The following is a 20269-nucleotide window of genomic DNA, read 5'->3' on the forward strand; positions in this document are numbered from 1 at the left end:
CAATAACCGTTATGTTTCTTGTATTTTTTTGTTGGACCTACATTTATTCAATTTCCAATTATTATTATTAGTATATCTCTATATTAACTGATACATTTTTATCAATCTGCTAACCAAATTATTATTCAGTAAATAAATATATATCAAATATATATATATATATATGTATATCATATATATATATATAAATATATAACAGATGCTGAATCACCTAGTACTGGTTTTCACGCATTTCACAGAAAATATAATTCAGGTTCGAACAGTTATACTTATATATATTTTTTTTCGTACAAAAAGTTTATTTTGGCAAAAAAGATCACGTTTGGGTAAAAAAGAACCTGTACATAGCTTAATTTCCCTGCATGTGATATCTATGTCATTGTAAAGCTCTTGCGCATGTATGTGTGTGTGTGAGTATGTGTGTGTGTTTGTGTAGTTTAATAAGTATTCCATGGCTGGCTCCCTGTCTGTAGCTGTAATGGAATGACCCGGCGCTGCTGACAGCACACTCCACTAAAACGGGGCCCCGTGCACATCTGCCACTGTAGCACTGCCACATAATTGTTCAATTTACTGTACAGCCAATATCCCGGTGCCGTAATTGAATATGACTTTGTCCTGTTTGAGTAATCTCTTCGTTTCATGCCGCGACCCCTTGCCAGGGAGAGAGAGAGAGGGAGGGAGCGAGAGATATTGGGAAATGGGAACAAATGGAAAGAGGGGTGAGAGTAAAGGGTACGCAGAAGGTGCTTTGTATAGATAAAGTGGGCAGGTCAAAGTGAGCTCACGGTCTGCTGGCAATAAGATCTTTTCTGTTGACATCATTGCTCAGCATTGCAAGCATCTGTGAGAGACAAAAAGATTTGTATTTTTTTCTTTTTTTTTGTTTATAAAGAACCCTTATTGTTGCAAGAGGAAACCAAGTGCTCAATTGATTCCCTCTGAACTTAATGAGAAGTACTAGTTGTTTGTTTTTTCTTAGGCGTTCAAAACAGGAAATCACATGTCGGAATTAGCGTGACATTGTTATCACTTTGGCTTTCTGTCAAACCATTAGTTAAATTGAACATCCCTAGTCATACCATGTTCTTTTTTTCAATGTTTTTATTCACCATTTTTATACATCTTCACCTTTTATATTTGCACCTTGCTTCTTTTTTGCTCAAGAAAAAGCCTTGGTATATCTGTTATGAAATTTCAAACATATCGTTTCATCTTTCTTATTTGGTAAATGTTTCAGCCTGTACTACTGGACTTTTTTAATCATCAATGGAGAGTTTCTTTATGGCACTTAAAAGAAATTACTGATTCCATTGTCCAGCATTTGTTTGGTCTAACAATGCAGCACATTTGGCAGCAGGGCACCTATAATTTTGTGTTGCTGTTGGTATCAATACAACCCTTTCAAGTACAATTACAGATTGCACAATGCATCTACAAATCCATATTTATCACCGGTGTTCATGTGCTGATTTGCTCTTGTTGGCTCCTTACAGCTTCTTTTTGTGCAGAGTAGCCTAAAATCAGACTTTTCAACAATTGGATGCACTTGAAATCTTATCCAGTATAATTGATCCAATGTTCAAATATATCACAATTATTTTACCATCTTTCTTGAATGAGCAATTCAGTCTATTTCTCTTCTTTTCTTAGAAAACCAAAACACAACAGCTTGGAGCCTTCCTGAGTTTTTTTTTTTTTTTTTTGCAAATTAAGTTTGACATATTTCTGTATTTTGTATTCAAGGCAACTGCTTGATTTGACTGATCCCTTAATACTAGCGCAAACATTTTTGTAAATGCGACTCAACTAATTGGATACATTGGTTGGGCTGGTTTTGTCAAAAAATTTGAAAAAGTATTCCTTGATGCCTTTTACAAATATATCCATGTACGTTTTACAGTGGAATTTGACTTTTAAACATAATTACAGTTGGTAATTCGTAATATTGTAGCTGTAAGTTGTAGAGGGCAACAGGTTAAACACAATGTGCCTTGAGTCTCAAATCATCAGTTGAATAAAACATGAGCTTAACAAATCACGCCGACATTACCTGGGAAAAAGCATTTGTCATTCCTGCTGCCTCGTTGTTTGTAGCACAACAGCATTTTATCACAACTTGTAACTCACAATACATTTATTAGATCTGGCAAACACTAGCAAACACACACACACACACACACACACACACACACACACACACACACACGCACTCTCATAAATATAATAAACTCAGCTTATTGTGCCCACGGTTTGATCAATGCATTGTCAATTCCACTAGGGTAACTCCGTACTGAATAAAATGACAATAAAGAAAAGAACCAAAAGAAGAGAAATAAAACAAGGAAAAAAAACATTTAAGTAGGTTTCAACCAAATTATTTCACCGAACAGGCACTGTGTGCACATTAAGCATTATGGCCAGGTCAATATAGAAATGATCCAAACATTTGACATCATTGAAAAAATATAGGTTGAAAGAAGAGGCGGTTCAGAGCAGCAACTCTTTTGCAATGAATATTGTTCATTTGCTGTGTATCAGCACTGACAAAGCTGTCTAATTAAATTAACGGCAAAAGCAACGCTATAAGTAATGGAAATCCACTCTTTATTTATTCATTTAATGGACAGAGATGAATAGTGGTTTACTTCCGTTTAGCTGTCTTTCAGGGCAATGAACAGCTCAGGTTGAGTGAGAACCTCAACAGGTTACCATTACTTAAATCTCAGAGGCAATTTCTTCAGTCGGCATCATGCAAATATTACTGAAGAAGTTTTCTTCTCTCCGCAGTTAAATTAACTTTCTAATGCTGAATTAATATCTGTAATATCCCTGAGTTCATGATTGTTTTATGCTTTTGTTTGTGCAATGTCTTTTTTTTGTTGTTGTTGTTTCGAGTTTGTTAGTGGTACATAAAGGGATACAAAGGCATGATTTTTGCAAAGGAAAAAGTCATCGGATTTTTCTATTGCACTTTTCTCCTCCATTTCTGATTCAGACTAGGACTCTGATGTTTTTTCGAAGCCCAAACCTAAATCTTATTTTCAGATGAAGCAGTGTTTCTGGTCCTGATAACCCATGTTCTGTAACTACAAGGCAAGAATCACTGTGTTCTCAGCTCAGAGTTGGTATCTTACCTTTTCCTATTGCAGAAGAAAAAGGGATCTGAAACCACTGTCATCTCAGAGGTGTAGAAAATCTTTTTTAGTCTTTGGTTTTACAGTAGAAAAAGTTATGGTTTGATGTTTCTCTTATTTGAAGACAAAAGGAACTCCCCTGGGTTAATGGTAATGGTTAATATTTGTTCATGTATGCTTGTAACTGTTCATTTTTTTGGAGGGGGGGGGGGGGGGGTCAAATTATTTTAGAGCTGTTCATGAAAAATAAATGGGCCAAGCTAACAGCCACCATTGCCTAAAGGCTTTCCACTCAGATAAGGAGATGGAAATACAATTCACGCCAAATGCCCAAAATTCATCCATGACTTACCTGTTTACTTGCCTGTAAAAATCGCACATACCCTGCCGCAACTAATCAAATACAGTACATGCAATAGGCAATGTGTATTTATTTTTGCACATGGACAGAAATACATGTCAACAGTAACTGGAACATAATATAAAGACAGGGAAAGACGGATCATCCTCATTTAAAGAGAATGAAAATTTACTTTGGTTATCAATTGCAGTTCCCTGCATGCAGCCATATATGGTAAGAGCTGCACTGCCCACTGACCTTAAGGCCCCAAGCTACCTTGTGCATCTACATCTACCGAAATATTGGAATAAACACCAAACATAGCCATCGACTGTCACAAGATGCAAAATGCATGTATATACCGAAAAACCCGGCTTCACAAACACAACTGATTTTAGCTTTGAATGTATTTGCCACTAGTGAGAAGTGTTATTTCAACCATGTGTGGCCAATGTGACTAATAAATAATAGACTACGGGCAAACAAGAAGTACAACTCTGGATTGGAGCAGAATCATTTGGTGCAGTCTTTGCTGTGCAAACATTGTCTCTAGGGAATGTAAATATCAGATCGGTCTGCCCTAAATCATTTGGTCTGATCTGGATGGGAGTCTGACCTACTACAGTAATTAACAATCATTGTTTACATAGAGCTGACGGTCTCCTTTGTCACAGCATATTAAATAGATTCATCCTTATAAAATAGAAAATTTTCTCTGTAGTTTTTTGAAAAAATAAATAAACAAACAAGAAAGGGGAAGCACATGAGGATATGCTGGGCTAGAATGGGGCCAGGAACTTCACGAAATAGATGCAAATTCTAGTGCCACACATGCGGTTGGTAGCAGAAAAGACAAACGTTATTTTTGCAAACCCCTGTAAAAGAAATAGCACACTTCTTAGAGAATGGTTTCTTTTGTTCTACTGCCAAAATATTTTATTTTGTAAGAAAATAATCTAGGAACGCAGATCCTCAGACTGCTGTCACAGTTACTTGCATTGATTCCCGAATGCATGTGTGTATGTTGTCCCTTGCTTGTCTTTGGTCAGGCGGGGATAAAAGACCCTGATTGACCATCTTAATATCACTGCATATGTATTGGAACTGCATATTGATTTGAAATGTGATTTTTTATAAATGCTGGTTGCTAATTTGATCCGACCAACAAAAGGTGCAGGCATTTTAGCATCAATAAATCATTAGCACATTCATTTTCACACATTAGTATAATTATTCTGAACAAATGAGGCCATTGATGTGGAGACTGCCAGCTTTGCCAGCTCTGCTGAGTCTTACACTGGCTGGGGTTTTGCATGAAAAGTAATCAGCATTCTATGAAGCAAAAACTTAACACTCACTTTGACAGAAAGCTGCTTTTCCATGGATTATGGCACCATTTGGGTCCACATTTTAATAAAGAAAGAGGGCACATTTTTCTCGATATGAAAATAAATCTTTGAGCTGTTATAAGTATTTCCGGTTGGGGGATGACTGAAAAAAAATCTGAAAGTCCCATTGGTAGGGGGAAAAAACAAGAAAGTTGCACTAAAATATGTTAACAAGAAAAAAATAAATATTGAGTGTAGTTTTAATCAGGGAAACTTTCACTGGAGCCTACTTGGAAAGTGAAATTTGAAAGATTAGGCAATGTGTTGAACAGACCTGTGGAATTGTGGAAATTGTTCGATTCCGTGTTGACATTAAATAAATGCAGTATCCAATAAAGTGGATTCTTTTTCTGATACAGTGACTGAATGAATGCCTCGATACCTATTTTTCTCTTGTGTTTATCTACTAGTAACTAGTGCTCTAATTACAGGGGATGAGTTAATGATTTTTAAAGCTTTCTTGATAAATTTAGCAAATTTGTCCCCGTTTTGGATCAATGGCTCTAGAAACCCTGTAATTAACCAATAGCCCTGATTGGCCCTAATTGCTGTCTGGTATATCCTTGTCTGTTGACTAGAAAGCAGTTGTTGGGGTGGTTCAGGCTATAAGCTATCATTTGAAGTTTGCTTCAATGAAAAAACACATTTTGCTGACTACATCTTACTTGTACTTTGTTTTTTCCCCCAAGTCATCTTGAACTACTTTTACTAATTTCATCTCTGCTTTGACAACATTCTTAGATCTCCTCTTCAGTCTTCCATGAGGCCTCCTGCCTGGCAGTTGTAGCCTCAGCATCCTTCTTCCCAAAACCCCTAACATTTGCTGTCCCTCTGATGGCTTCATTATGGATCCAATCCACTCCAAAAAAACATTTTCATCTGTGCTACCTCCAGCTCTGTCTCCTGTCTTTTCTTCAGTGTCTGTTGTGAAACCACACAACATTGCTTTTGTCACACTCTACATCACATTTCCTCCATTCTTGTTCTTGTTTTTCCAGTCATTCCAACCTGCTTGAACATGTTTCTACATGTTTCCATATTTTCCATTGCTCAGGACTGTTAATCCTTGGAATTCAAAGCCCACAATGGTCTATATCTCCACTTCCTGTGGTCTCTTATTCACACCCATGTATTCTGTCTGGCTGTAACTAACCATCATTCCTCTCCTTTCCAGAACATACCACTGGCTCTCTCGATCTTCCTCCACTTGCTCCCTGCTCCCGCTGCAGATAACAATGTCATCTGCAAACCTCAAAACCCATGTTGATTCTTGTCTAACCTCATCTGTCAGCCTCTACATGACCATAGCAAATAGGAGGGTGGTCACAGCTGAACCCTGATGCAGTCCCACTTCCACCTTGTCATACTTACAGCATGCCTAAGCCACTGTCTTACAGCTTGCATACAAGTTCTGCATGACTAACATTCATATCTGACACGCTAGACTTCCTCAAACATTGACAGTTCCTCTCTTGCACCCTGTCATGTGCTTTTTGTAGACCTACATAGGTACAGTGCCACTCCCTCTTCACTTCTCTATCACCAGTCTCAAAGGAAATGCTGCATCTGTTGTACTCTTCCTTGGTATGAATATATCAAGAATATACCATACAGCATTCAATGGCTCACATATGCTCACATGCGCTCTCAGTCTTGCTTTCTGTACTCTTTCCCATACATTCATTGTTTGGCTTGTCAACTTAATTACCCTCCAGCTACCACCCACAAAGTTGCATGTTAACTTGTTCCTAAAAACTGGCACTAGCGCAATTATCCTTCATTCTTCAGGTATCTTCTACCTGTCTGAGATTCTGGTGAAAGATCTTGCCAAAAACTCTACTGCCACCTCTTCTAGATACAACTGCCTTCCTACTCATGATATTCTTCATTAGCCTCCTCATTTTATCTATACTAATCTGTGCCATTTGCTTGGCCACAAGGGTCACCTCTTCTATTTTTCATTCCCTCTCATTTTCTTCATTCATCAACTCTTAAAACTATTCTTTTCATCTTCCAACCTCTCTTAAAACATTTCCCTCTCTTTCCGAAAAGATCCTAACCTGCGAATCCTTCCTATCTCTATCTCTGTATTCCGCTGACATTTATAAATACGCGTCTCCTTCCTTACTGTCCAACCTTGAGTAGAAGTCAATATACGCCCTTTGTTTGACCTTCGCCACCTCTACCTTCTCCTTGTGCTTCTCCCCTGTCTACTGTCTACTCTCTTCAGTCCCCTCAGTGTCCCACTTTATCTTTGGTAACCTCTTTCTCTGTTTATACTCCTGCACTTCCTTATTTCACCACTAAGTCTCCTTACCCACTTTACTTCCAGATGACACGGCAAGTACTCTCCTACCTGTCTCTACGATCACATCAGCTGTAGTTGCTCGGTTATCTGGAAGCTCCTCCTGACCACCCAGAACCTGCATCAATGCATCTGAAAATCACAAAACACTTTTCCTTTTTTAGCTTCCACCACTTCATTCTCTGCTCTACCTTTGTCAGTGTCAAATTCAATGCCGTCAGAGTATTTCTACACACTCTCACCTTCCACTACTTTGCAGTCACTGATCTCCCTCGAAGTGCATTGTCTATAGAAGATACAGTCTGCCTGTGCGTACCTACTTCCGCTTTTTTTTAGTTACTGTATGTTCCTTCCTATTCTGGAAGAAAGTATTCACTACAGCCATTTCCATCCTTTTTACAAAGTCTACAGCCGTCAAACTTGCTGTGTTTCTATCTTGAATACCAACTCTGCCCATTACTTTGTTACTATTGTTGCCTGCACCAACAAGTCCATTGAAATCTGCACCAATTACCACTCTCTCACGGCTCAGGATATTCTACATGACTTCATCTAACAACCTCCAGAATTTCTTCCTCTCTTTTTACTCAAATCCTACCCATGGGGCAAAGCCACTAACAGCACTGAACGTTACACCTTAAATTTCTAGCTTCAGACTTATCACTCTATCTGACACTCTTTTTACCTCCAGAATATCCTTAGCAAACTCCTCTTTCATTATAACTACCACCAGCTTCTCTTCCAATCAATACCATGGGAGAAGAACTTTAATCCTGCTCCTAACCTTTTAGTCTCGCTACCTTTCATCCTGGTCTCGTGGACTCACAGTATGTCATAGCTTATAGTGTATTATTTCAAAGAATCTTGAACAATTATGCATAGCTAAAACTTAGTGCTTTTGTTACGTATAGCTACTTAAGTAGCTTTTTTGGCCAATATTAAACAGATACTTTTGTTACTTAATCTCCTGGAATAATTTTGTTTTGTAGTTTTATTTAGGCGGTAAATTAATTCTCACCTCCAAGTAGCACATTTGCGTTCAGGCCGAGTTGGATGGATTGCTGAAAAAGCTAGTGTTAGTGAAACTGATTATGGTTTATTTAGAGCGTGCTGCGGGGCCATTCTTCATCAGGATGTCCTGATAATATCCAGCCACCACACACATTGATAAACTCAAGGGACGCTGCGTGTGTGTGTATTGCACTTTTTCTTAAACCTTCCCCCTCAACGTAGCGTGTGTCAGCCAGGGGAAGATCCAGTGCCTCAGTGTATTGGGAATAAGAGTCATTCTCTCTTGTTTGTGAATTCATTTTCCATGAGCTGAGAGTTGAATTTGAACTTAATAGGGACTTAGATGTAGAGTCCTCCTCCCCGTCTCTTTTTATTCCACATTCGTACCACCGCACATCATTCACATTTCTGTGCGTGAGCCTATGTACGCTCATTTCTTGCTCTTTGACTAATCGTAAGCAAGGCTACGCCCTGGGCTTCTTGTCCCATCCATCCAAGTGTGTATCAGTATTTAGAAACGTGTGTGCATGGAAAAGAGAATGCAAACTGGGGAAGGGTGCCTTATCTCATTTATCTGCTGTTGACGTAGATTGTGATTTCCTCTGCCGAGGGGAAACGTTGCCCCTGCTTATTAATTATGCCTGAAATATTAAAAAGACTCCATCAAACATGAATTATTAATTCATTTGGCCCAGATCATCTCAGCTAAAGATTTCCTAGGCTTGTCATACATTATCTGATGATGCCTAGACAACAGTGTAGCGAGAGGCGGGGTGTTATATCCCTGTAAACACAACATGAGTGTATGATTGACACAGCGACAAATAAAGGGTGTGGATGTTTGATTTAATGGCGTATGTTTTTTCTTTAATATCTGTTGTCTCCCTTTTGTCCTGATTTTCTCTGTCGGAGATGGCAAGCAGCCAGCCATCACTAAGGATATTTTATACAAATGTGATGGTTAATTTTGGAGTAGCTGTTTCAGCTTGTGTTTTTCTGTTTTTCAATTCAACCTCTGAATGCTTTATCGCAGGCTGAGGACAGCCGCAAATTTATTTATTTTCTTTTTTAATTTTTCTATTTTTTTTTTCTTCTTCTGAAACCATGCTCCATCTAAACAGTAGACATGGGGTCTTGGTTTATGTACCAACTGCTGAGGCTTTTTTGTTGACAATATTTGATCTCTGTTTAGCCAGAGGCTGCTTGGCTTTGAGAAGAAATGACTAAGGTTAGCTGGGCAGGATACAATCAATCAAGACCCCTTTTCAACACACGTACACAAACGTATGAACACACACACACACACATACAAATACAAACATTCGCATTGAGGTGGGGATTAGAGTAGTTTATCTCTGTCATTTATATCTGCCCAAATGAACAAGGTCTAACTGAATTTTTTTGGTTAAAACTGAATGTACTGGTCTGCCTGCCTGCCTGCCTGCCTGCCTGCCTATCTATCTATCTATCTATCTATCTATCTATCTATCTATCTATCTATCTATCTATCTATCTATCTATCTATCTATCTATCTATCTATCTATCTATCTATCTATCTATCTATCTATCTATCTATCTATCTATCTATCTATCTCTCTCTCTCTCTCTCTCTCTCTCTCTCTCTCTCTCTCTCTCTCTCTCTCTCTCTCTCTCTCTCTCTCTCTCTCTCTCTCTCTCTCTCTCTCTCTCTCTATCTACTCAGTTTTTTCTATGCTTCCAAATGCTTCATTTTTTCAGTAATTCTTGCTTTATCCGTATCAGGTAGAAATTACTTCAAACAATAATAATATGTTTTATCTCTATGAGACGATCATTAATTTAAGGATTTAATGAGGGGGAAAAAAATCCAAACTCTGAATATTTGAAAGAAATGTGGAATTTACTGCCCGTTGTGGATTAGAAAACACATTCATTTGCAGTTACTATATGGTACTCGAGTACCTATTGTGCTGGAGAGGAGACTGTAGAGGGTAATGGATTCAACAGCTTATCCACAGCTCAGGGAAAGAACCTTGTTCTTGGTCTATTCCCTTCAAGAATGACTGTTCGCTTTAAATAGTTTTTTTTGTTGACATTCGCCCTGTGGATATTCACTGTCTCCGTATCTCTTTGTTGTGCTAAATCCTGCTTTTTGGCAAGGAGAAAAAAAGAAAAGCTACATGTCATTATAGACACTTAGTTCACCAGATCGTTCCTAATGAAATAATAAAAAAGAATAGCTGGTCCAGCACAACCTTCCGTCATTTAGATTCTTCGATAAGTTTATGCTATACTTACATATGGGTTTAGTAGGTAGATGACCCCCTTGATGGGAAAACAAATACTGTTTATGTAAATATGCAGAACAAGGGCCCTTGCATCCTTACTCATGATGAACAAGTCGAAATCATGCTTTGTTGGTGCCTGAGAACCATGTCATACCTTTTCATATGGGTCCTGTTGTAATCCATGCATTATTTTTTTGTTTATTTCTCTTTTTCTTATTTTATTTTCTTAAAGTCATTGTCTTTTTATTGAACAGATTCAAATTAGACTATTGAGAGTGATGAAGACACTTGCCTTGAGTGCACATGATTTATATTTTCACTAAAACACCTCCAAGCACAAGCTTTAAGAGAATAATTCCAACTTCAGTATTAGTGGCAAGCCATTTGCCACAGGATGTTCTTGAATACAAATTCAGTCAGCATTCCTGCTAAGTGAGCATTTAATAATGCCCACTTTTGAAAGTGCTTTAAGGACTTCCTTTGTCTGTTGAGAAGAAAATATAAGCCTCCAAAAATGCTCAAAGTTCAAATTTTACTGATTTGAACTTATGACACCTGATGAGTCCAAATATCCAGAGCTTTTATGTGACCTCCACAAGTAACAGTGTGGTTTGCAACTTTTTCAGAGTAGCAGCAATGCATTAGTATAAATCAAAAAAGAAAAAAAGTGTCTTGACTGCTAGTAAATGAGGGCTATGGTCAAACTCTTGAATTATGCTGCCTTTGTACGATAGAATGCATTTGAATTTTTTTTTTTTTTTCAAACTCCTCTGGACTTTATTGCCTTATAAAATATACAATAACTCATCTCCTATATAGTTCAGAACAATTTCTCGTACGAGAATGGTTCCAGTTGAAGAGGCAGTTCAGATTAGTTTGTGCCCGTAAGCATTGTTTGATTTGCTGTATGATGGTCAATTAATGAAGACCATAGCTCATCCTGCTTTTTATTTGCTGAGGCATCAGGTACAATATAGTGTAAATGACTTGTCTCTGTACTGGTCAGTACCGTGTAGTGTCCAAAGGCACAAATTGTCGGAATTGTTTGTTTGTTTGTATTTTGGTCTCTTTTAATACTTCGGCATTTACGTCTTGGTCTCAGGTTACAAGAAATCCTCTGTTTACACTTCTCATTAATCACTGAATTAGTCACCTTTGTTGGTTTCATCTATCATGTTTGGGTGTATCACGCAAATGAAGTGAATACATCAGTCACTGCTCATTATTTTATTCAAATGACATTTTAAGACAATCTTATGATGCTGCTGTGGACTCTGGTGTGCATTTTTTTTTTTAATCTATTAATGTTTTATTTGAGAACATCACAGTTCAAATTCACCTGGATAAATGCTATGCTCTCCATGTTCTCCCGAATAGACTGTTGTTAACTACTGGAGCAAAACCTTTTCTGAATGGAGCCTGTGCTCGATAATCATTTGTGTTGAAATTGGCAGATATTACCGGTCATGGTTGTGTAATTTTTACTGCAATGCAATATGACTGTATTGTTTCATCGCTTTTGTTATGTTCATGGGATTTACATTTGAGGGGATTATGGGTCTAAAAGTACCGCTCTGCTTGTACGACTGACATTCTCAAAGAGAACTCTCCACGTAATGAGTTGGCAGAGATAAAATGATGTTAAACTGCTCATCCATGACCATTAAATAGAAATCTAGACTGTTATGGTCAGTATATATCATAGTAGAATCACCGTGGTAACTCATAAGCTAACCAGCTAACTGACTGTCTTCTGTTGGATGGTCAATCCTATACTCTTCTCCCGCCCAACCGTCTGTGGTGACAGTACAACTAAATTTGTTTTTTTTTTTTTGAGTCTGAACCGTACGTTGAGCTGACTGGCTCACACTATTAGGAATTGTTTAACTGCTTTAAAATATACTGATCATTCTTAATTTTACTCAACATCTTAATAGATTTTTTTTTTTTATTAGAGCTGATATTGCTTGGATAACATTTATCATTTAATATAATTAAATTATTGTTTTCTTAATTAAAATCTGTTTTATACAACAAGTCATAAATCCAGTCTTGTAAATGTTATGTGCAAAGTGTGTTTCATTACATTTTAACTTTGCTGCTCAGGCAAGTATTTGACATGGTTGGACTGTCACAATGATCACTGCCGGTCTAATGTTCATTTCAAAATGGAACTGTCAAGGCTGCTTGGCGAAGGAGTCGACCAGATCCTTTCCAATCATCAAAGTATAGTTGTATAGCTGTTTGCTACATCAACTGGCTGCAGGCATAGGAGTCAAAATTAGGACACAACCTTCTTAGCAGAGCCTGTGTGTAAATTATTGATTCCATATGCCACCTTGAATAATTGTCCCAACTTGGAAAATACATGTTGTACAAGACAGAAGTGGTGGCTGGTCTGTGTCTTCACAGGAAGCATACACTGTAATGTGTTTGCAAACTGCCTTGCAGCGCACTCCCGATGTGTCGTTATTTGTTTTGAGATATGGCACAGAGCAGAACAGGTCCAAGAAGACTGAATATACATTTGTCACTTTTCTGTTGAAGACTAATGTTCATGCTCTACTAGCCTGTGATGAAAGAGGACACGTTGCATTGTATGGATGGAGCATGCATTTGTCTTCCAAGAGCAGGACAGGATTATGGCATTTTTTTTCATCACGAAATAAAGCCCATCAAAATCATTTTCACAGTTGCTAATTAAGGACTCTTATAGATGGAGAAAGTACTTCAGGTACAAATGAAAGGAAATTTGATGTGGCCACATCAACTGGTGTCAGGTTCTTCTATCAGAGAAATCAGCAATTTGTGAACCAAACTTGCTTTGAAAGTTATTTGTCTGAATACTTATGAATTTGGTTGCCTGAAAATATTTGGCCAGACCACAATACTTCCAACAGATTGAATCCATGCATATGTCTGATTTAATGTGAGCATCACTGAATACAAAGGTTGCAAACTAACAAACTGAACACATTATTTTACTTGAAAAAAAAAAAAAAAAAGGCTTCTCAGTCAGTGACCAATCAGTAGCGCTTCTGTTGCAGTCCAAGGACAACGTTAAACTGGCAAGGCATTGTGTTTGAACAAGTTATATGTATCTGGCTTTATAACAAACCAGTAGTGGTTAGATTTAATCACTCTCAGGTGAAACTGCCTGGAATTCATGTTGGGATATGATTTCTGGTTGTGCCTTTATCCTTTTTTTTTTCTCAGGCTCTGTGAATAGTTGCAAACAGAGTGAAGGCAGCATGTCCCAATATCAACACCAGCATGTTGTCGGTAGTGAAATGTTGGTGGTACATGTTTTCACATATATATAATATAATTATACACACACACACACACACATATGTATATGTGTATATATATATCTTATATATGTGTGTGTGTTTGAAAGTTAAAAGAAAATATTAAAAAATAAAAATATTTTAGCCCTTATATTTTTTCTTCAAAATTAGATTAGACTGTAAAGCAACAAAACCCACTGCACCAAATGAACACTACTAATTCTAGAGATAAACTAAGAATCACAGTATACTTGTTGAGGCTGCTCTGTGGTTTAATGAAAAAGGATGACTCTAGTGACATTCAGTTTTCTCTGTTCGACATTAAAACACCATTAGTGTTACATCCACAACATCCCTTTTGGACATTCCGTTATAGAATAAATGAAAAAAAAAAGAAAAATATGGTCATGATTTTTTTTTTTTTTTTTTTTTTTGTCAGTTTTATAACATTTGCTATCATAAACAAGACAGTAATACCTGTTTCCCAGTGATTCATTTTATTGGTTAAAAAAACTAACAAAAAGAAAAAATCAACCTACCCTTCTTGTTTGGACTTTCTTATGTATCGACAATAATAATCAATGAAACAATTCAACAAGAATGCAGTCCTATTTGAATGCACTGTTTCCATGGCGTCACATTATTTTTTGAATAAATTAAACAAACACCTGCATCTAGAGAATGTCGGGTTTAACATGCATGGCCTTATTGGAGAGTCGGGCCTGAATATGTCACTTAATCCTCAATATAGGTCAATTTCCGTGCCTGCAAGTTGTCTAGTTATATTTCTCAGGAGTATAGTCAAGTGTTGCAGAATGCTCGGGGTAAAAAAACAATGTTATTCTTTAAAATCCGTTTGAAGATAGGCATGACCCTTTTCTCACTTCTATCTAAGTCAAACTGGTCTGTTCTCCTGATATCAATTCATTCTCTGTGTCCAACATGACAGCCATGATGGTGAGACAAGTGCCCCATCACTCACCATTTAGGGCCAGAGTCATTGGTACCACGCACGTGTGTATAAGTGCGTGTGTGTGTGTGTGTGTGTGTGTGTGTGTGTGTGGAGAGAGAGAGAGGGAGAGAGACAGCCGGAATCAGGGTAAGGTCAATGAGAGTTTGAAGTCATCCTTTCCATCTCCTCCCAATTCTTTTCCTCCAATTCCTCCTTCTGTCCACATCCTAATCCATCTGCTCTGTGTTTTGTGTGTGTGTGTGTGTGTGTGTGCGTGTGTGTGCGTGTGTGTGTGTTACCATGGCACCATTAAACCAAGACATTTCTTCTCACTTGCCTTCACCACAAGCACAAAACCACTGAAGCGCACACACACACACGCACACACACACACGTAGTACAATCACCTTTTAATTTCCTTTGATATATTACTCCGGCAGGAACCAATTTTAGTGCCTAGAATTGGGCCTTAAATCACCAAATCACCTCCTTTCACCCATCCGGCCATCAATCAAGCTGCTTCAGCTGAGAAAACACACACATACACACACACACATCAATATATCAGCAATGTAAATAAATTAGAATATGCCATGAGAGCAACGATAAAAATTGTATCGACAAGAATTGAAGGATTTGTTGTAGCATTGATTGATGGTGGCAGTGTTGCTCCCCGAACACGATGCTTTTTTGCTGCCAGCTCACAAAGAAGTTTGTGCTTGTGTGTGTGTTTGTGTTTGTGTGTTCGATCATGCTTGCGCATCTGTGTGCGTATAATAAGCAACCTATTCATCTTTATGTGTTTGCTAAAAGGTTTTCCATTTAACTGCAAGTTTAAATGACAGCCCAGTTTTACTATGAAAAAAACAAAACAAACAAAGCCCACATTAGAAAAAAAAAAAATTCAGAAGGAGTTTGAAAAACCATCAAATATAAGCAATGTGCAGATCATAACATGATTTTTTTGAAACTGTGGTTTTTCATGTTAATTTTGTCTGTTTCTCTGACCAAATAGTGTACTTGCTGTTTCTTATTTGCATTATGTTGACCTCTTTGAGCTCATTGCTCTGTCTCTGACAAACAAACTAGCCACCAGTTTCTCATGTATGCTAACAACTAATTTTGTTACAGATATGTTTGACGGGTAAATTTAACCATTGTCAAAAGAAGGTCTGCTCAGATCAAGGTCTGTTTATGTGACTCCTCAGAGTAGAAATTTTCTGCAGCTTCTTCGATAAGAGAAATTGTTGTGTCATACTCAAATATATCTTTGGCATGCCAAAAAGAATTTTGAAAATAAAAGAAGACACAAATAGCACAGTGCAAACAAGAAGTTCGTGATAACAATGACTAACACTGATAACACTTCCACAATGGTATGAGATAATGAAGCCCTGTTTAGGAGTGTGTCAATTACGTTCTTTGGGTGTGTTTCTCTACTTGTATTTAAGTATTTATTGATTAGTATAAACAGTTTAATCGTCGTGTATGAAATAAGATACCAATCAGTTTCTAAAATTTGGGCCAGATCCTAATTATTTGTTTGTGTTTTTTTTGGAAAACAGATTTCAACGTCATGATACGTAAACAATTTCCTGCAGACTCATTTGCCATGAGTCTGACAACATTTTTGCACACTTTGATTCGGATATAAAAAACATGTGCAGAAGTAATTCAGGGCCCCATTGGATATTACTCTGTTATGTTGCTGTCATTTAAAAATATGTTGAGGAAATATATCAGTTGAATTGAAGTGTGACTTAGCTTTGCACTTTGACCCACTTTTAGCCATTTCTTTAAACATTTGTATTGTGTTGTCATTTTTATTTATACATTTATGTTTTTGTTTTTTTTTTCTCATGAGTGATTTTATTTTATAATTTTATTATTTTTCTATTTTGTTTGATGTCACATCATGCTGGTCTGAGGTTGTTTTCTATTATTTCTTTTACTATTGTTGCTCGATTTTATTCAATTGCTTATTTCATGAATCTTCAGCCCATTGTTTAATTTCTGTAACATTGGTGAATTCGAGTCATTTATGATTTCCTGGAATAGGGTTTCTCTAAATGGAAAAAAATAAGAGCTCCCTTCACTCACTGACAATCACACACATACACATTCACACACACAAACACATACACAAACAACCATCAGATTACCTAAAAGGCAGCTGCTGGGAAAACACATCCCCATTTAAGGAACACATACACACACACACACACACACACACACACACACACACAGTCGGAGCAAACCAACTCTATTTCTGTTCCTAATTACAGTTTGATTGTTTCTATGTCTAGCTTTGTCTTGCTTCAGTTATTCTAATTGTAAACACCTTAAACTCTCGGTACATAAAACAATACTAAATAATGGATGTCAGTTTTTTTCTTTTTTTCTTTTCCAGAGCTGAAACTAATATTTACATCACTTCTGTTGACTGAATTGTCTCCAGAATACCAAACTGAGAAACATAAACAAGATAATTTTTTTTTTCCTAGCATTGTGTTTCTAAGGTTTATTAACTCATATAGACACAGTATATTTAATTATGGATAACCTGATTCCACATTCTCCCCAAAAGCTTCTTGCTGTTAAAAAAAAAGTTATTCTTCTGAAATGTTACATAACTTCTGAATGCCCAATCCTGTAAATCCACTTGAAAATGTAAAGGAGACCAGAGGGTGTTTTCACCAGGATCACATTTTTCTCCAGACAATCACAGCTTTGTATTGATTCTGTATCCCGCATTGTTTTCTCTGAGACAACAAAAAATAAATGTGGATGCTTTATGTTGCCCGTCATCACCATATGTTCCAGCACATATGCTTCAGTAAGAAACTTGTCTAGCATTCTATTTTTATATTTTATTTTATTTTCCCATTTCATTAACAATACAGTCATAACGTACCTGTGTTTTTCTAATGATACACTTAATTCTACGAGTTAAAACAACAATTGATGGTCTTAGTCATCAATTATTATAGTATATAGCTGCTGAATTCCCCTAACAAATCCGTCATATACACATTTGTTGTTTTGGAATAAAGCCTTGTCATTTTTGGGTGAAACAAATGACATGTTTATTTTCAGCCAGTATTCGACCAGGAAAAAACAAACTGAAAAAACAACATAATAACCTTTCCACTCGTTAGAATGCACTGTAAACCCAATAGCTCATTGGCTTATTTACATTGTTGCCCTGACCGACATTGAACCGAGTATCAAAACATGACATGTATTCTAATATAATACCAGGAAAACAAATCCAAGCGAACACTCTATGCTATAGTGCTGTATAATAGATTGATTAGAGATTGATGAGCAAGTTCTTCTAAACAAAAAAACTAAATAGATTTTATTCTCAGGTTAAATCCAGCCAATTTTTTTCCTCACTTGGCTCCTGCATGTGACTCATATATATACTGCCAACATCGAGATCGAACGCTTTGAAGCTGGAAAGCAAATTAAGCCCTTTTGCTCACTCAGATCTAGAGACCCAGATCCTCTGGTGGCTAAAACATCGATCATACTCAGCACTCTGTCCTCCTCACTCTCTAAACTCATTCTGCACTCATGGATCCGTCCTGACGTGCTGTCAAAAGTCAACCAATACTTTTTGTTTGTTTGTTTTTTTAGTATTTTTTCCCCCCTGATACTTTTCATGTTTCTGCTACACATTTACCTTTTAATATAATTTATTTTCTGAAAACACTGACTCTGCTTTCCTTTGTTATGCTATGCTTAGAATCAAAGGACGTTGCACTAATCAAGAGTTTAATGAGCGTATCTGAAGGGCTATTGATGTGACAGGCCTTACCTTGTGAACGCTGAAGTGTGTGTGTGGGCGCACCCTCTTCTCTGATTAATAGACAGCAGCTCAGGCTTTAAAAGACCTAATATTTAAGAGGCTTGGGTTCAAGGATCTCTTTCACAATCCTCTTCAACGCATTTAGAAAAGTTAAAGAATGTTAAAGAACTTCAGCAAAGTGGCACACTTACTTGACTGCTCAACACTTCAATTTATTCACACAATTCGAGTAATTTATATATGAATCAGCAACAAATAGATTAATGTCCCCTCTTTAAATGCCTCCTATTTTAAACATACAAACAAAACTTAATGGCATTATTTCAGTTTATCCTCACCACTTTCATGGGGAATTAATCAACCGAACAGCATCACTTTAAACACAATGCATTAAGAATAGCATGTATTTTCAGAAAATTGATTTTTCAAATTAAATTATCTATCTATCTATCTATCTATCTGTCTATCTATCTATCTATCTATCTATCTATCTATCTATCTATCTATCTATCTATCTATCTATCTATCTATCTATCTATCTATCTATCTATCTATCTATCTATCTATCTGATTTATATAAAATTTTTATAGAATGTGTGTAAATCAAAAAAAAAAACATTTTACTATATTGACTTTAGTTTGACATGTAACATGAGTTACAGGATGGATCATCAATTAAAATTATTAAAAACGGAGGGGAAACACTTTTGAATATAAAACTCTATAAGATGGAATTAGAAATTAATTGAAAAATATACAAGCGATGTAGTGGTTGACTTTTTTTTTTTTTTGATAAATGTAAATAAATGGGAAAATCGGGTCCTGTTTTTATCATGATAGATAGTCGGTACTTCAGGTGTGACTGACAAAATGATACCACTTTAAAAAACTAATCCTTGTCCCTTTTAAAAATGTGTAGTGCAAAACATCAACTAATGATTTTTACCCTCCCCAAACTGGCTGTATTACATTCTGGAAATGCTCCAACTGCTTGCATTTGCTGCCTGTCTATTCCCCTGTGTGTGTTGTCTATTGATTAATTAATAGTGAGTGATCCTTCATCTTTAAGAGCTGTAATTACACTCGGGAGGCACACAAGGACAGGAGGGTCACTGTCACACATGTGGATTTGTAAAACACACCTCAGGGAGTCCCTGAGTTTCCAACTTGTTTGATGGACACCTTTATGGACATGATTCGATCATGTGGATCAGTAAATTGTTTAGCACCTAATGGATACAACTGATTGACCATTATAGAGTATTTATTCCAAGTCATGTATTGCAAGGCATGAGCAAACCAGTGGATACGTATTGAATCTTTAACATCCACATTGTAATGAGAATTGCAGGCCTTTTTATAATAAACATGTTATCAAAAAAAAAAAAAAAATCATCAAGCTCTGACCATAAAAATGATTTCACATCATGAATTATCTTTCCTCTGTGATAAAATAGTAGTAAGTAAGTAGCAGGACACTCACCTTTACCTATAAGTATAACTGTTTTCTCATTGCATTGATGGGCAAAACCTGTTTTGTTTCTTCCAGTGACCCAGTCACCATGGGCTGTAATAGGAGGGTGAATGGGATCACGGATCATCCCCAGGGCTTACACAAGCTGCTCTGCATGCAGAGCAAATTAACTTCATCCCTACAAGGCTAATCTGCCATGGAATTAGGATTTTAGCCCTCTCATCTCCACTGGCACAGAGGGCATCTCTGCAAGACTGTTATTGGTTACACTATTTGAATATTCAGTCCCA

The 20269-nt window shown here is 36.9% G+C and overlaps 1 protein-coding gene across 1 annotated transcript in view; it reads left to right on the forward strand.

The window, feature by feature from the left end:
* The window catches only part of LOC147222225 (receptor-type tyrosine-protein phosphatase gamma-like), a 457121-nt gene that overhangs the window by 102731 nt on the left and 334121 nt on the right, over window positions 1–20269 (forward strand). The gene's annotated exons all lie outside the window — the stretch shown is intronic.

This window comes from Fistularia commersonii, chromosome 21 (assembly GCF_037954325.1).
Source record: "Fistularia commersonii isolate RoL2024-O1a breed Wild chromosome 21, RoL_Fcom_v1.0, whole genome shotgun sequence".
In the NCBI taxonomy this organism is placed as follows: Eukaryota; Metazoa; Chordata; class Actinopteri; order Syngnathiformes; family Fistulariidae; genus Fistularia; species Fistularia commersonii.